Raw genomic sequence first — 2,005 nt, 5'->3', positions numbered from 1 at the left:
AACCACCGTAACAACTTTAGGCAGGCACAGTGCTCTTGGTACCAATTCATGGACATGACCACTTCGGCTTGTTGTAACACAAGGCCTCAATTTGGCAACAGAAAAACAACGCTCTTCCTTCTTTGTGCACAATTTCATCACCATTCTGCTATTTTTTTTTCTAAACTCACCAAAATGACTTTTATTTGTATGTGCTACATAAACAGTGAATGGTAATTCATGGCACTTGTTACTTGGTCCAGACATGAAAAGGTTTATGGAGCCAGTAAATGACATTTTGAAAAGGTTCTTCTGTCATTGTCATACATCCAAAGTAGACCTGTTTAACACAATTCAATACTATTCCTCCAGTATTTTATAAATGGCATTTTCTTCTACATGTATCCATTTCCCGGGGCTTATGGACCCATTCATATTCTCCATATTTAGAATCAAAGGTTCCTTTCTGAAGAGATCTTAATTTTAAGGTAAAACAGAGTCCAAGTTCCTGAATTCTCACTTTCTTTTCACTCTTGAATATGCACCTATGAAATCTGAAGAATATATAGTCCCGTTGATTATGGAATGTGGCAACTTGCCTCCCAATACATTGAGGATTATGGGGAAAGAGTGATGCAAACATACGTCCAATAGAATGACCCAGCCTCATCGTCAAGTCATTCAAAATTATTTCAGGCATGGGTTCTGTAGGGTCCTTGCCTCTTCTCTTAATTTCTTTACGCAAACGAGCAGTTTGGGCCAAATGAGCAGTTGGGCCACTTGGCAAGTGACTCAGAATTAACCCATTTGGTGTTTTACAATCTTCATTAATAACTATCAGATCTGTGAAATCTCTTGAAATGCGCTGTGGAGTAATTTTTTTCAAAGCCAGTCCTCTTGGGTAATAAACGTGTGAGTTTGGTGAACTGTGGAGAGCTGTTCACAGTCGTACTGTTCTCCCAGGAGGTCTGATGTTGTCATGAGAATCTTCGGAGGAGTTTGTTGGAGGAAGATGCAAATTCATCTGTGGCTTCATCAGAAGCAACGCCTTCAGCATTGGGATCTACCATGGTCTCATCGTACACTCGCCGGTTGCCCGTGGCCTTTGGGGTGGGCTTCGGTGGAGCCTTATCGCCAAGAGCTTTTTTTTAAGCTTTTTCTTAATCGCCACCTTTTCCTTATGCTGCTGCTGCTTCCACTGCGTGAACATTAAGTGTCTGTTGTTTGTTCTGAATTTCTGAAATGCTGGAGCCTGGGGGAAAGGCAGCCGATTTCAGAGGTTGGGACCCCCTTTCCCCCGCTGCCGCCCTCAGCCCCGGCCTTCGCCAGGCCATCTACCCTCCTGCTATGTGCCACTCCGCACTTGAACCCCCTGAGTAAATCGCCCTAAGAACATTTTACCCCTATTCACGTCCCTCTTCTGTCTTGTTATTGCCAAACTGATAACTTTGTGTCTTACATGGTCTTAACCAGAGCTGCAAAATTATACACATTTTAATTTCTGCCATTTAACAAATTAGGTCCTTCTAGTCTCTTTTCTTTATGCAATGCAGTACAGAAAGGGCAGAGAGGCGTCCGGGTGGCTAAGTCAGTTGGGCGTGTGCCTTTGGCTCAGGGCATGATCACGGGATCCTGGGATCGAGCCCTGCATTGGGGTCCTTGCTCTGTGAGGAGCCTGCTTCTCCCTCTGCCTGCTGTTCTCCCAGCTTGTTTTCTCTCTCTCTTTCTCTCTCTCTCTCTCTGTCAAATAAGTAAAATCTTTTAAAAAGAAAGAGAAGAAAGTAGATGCAATAGGAAGTTGACTTCACTAGGAATCAAGACAACTGAATTCCAAACTTAGCTCTGCTATTAACTTCCTGTGTGATTTGGAACAAGCATCAAAGTCTTTACAACTCAAGTTCCTCATCTATAAAGTAAGAGGAGTGATTCGCCCATGTGTTGCAACTAGGTTATGCCCTGAATGATGTCTGTTGTGAATGCTGGAACAGGAAACAGTAGGAACCTTCCATGTATAGACTGGAGACCA

At 43.2% G+C, this 2,005-nt stretch overlaps 1 pseudogene; it reads right to left on the bottom strand.

The window, feature by feature from the left end:
- Window positions 1-291: 291 nt before the first annotated feature.
- On the bottom strand, window positions 292-1,313 carry LOC144318311 (ribosome production factor 1 pseudogene; annotated as a pseudogene).
- Between the last annotated feature and the right edge of the window lie 692 nt (window positions 1,314-2,005).

The sequence above is a fragment of the Canis aureus genome, chromosome 1 (assembly GCF_053574225.1).
Source record: "Canis aureus isolate CA01 chromosome 1, VMU_Caureus_v.1.0, whole genome shotgun sequence".
Lineage (NCBI taxonomy): Eukaryota > Metazoa > Chordata > Mammalia > Carnivora > Canidae > Canis > Canis aureus.
Note: the sequence above shows the minus strand (reverse complement) of the source record. Positions and strands in the feature narration are given on the sequence as shown.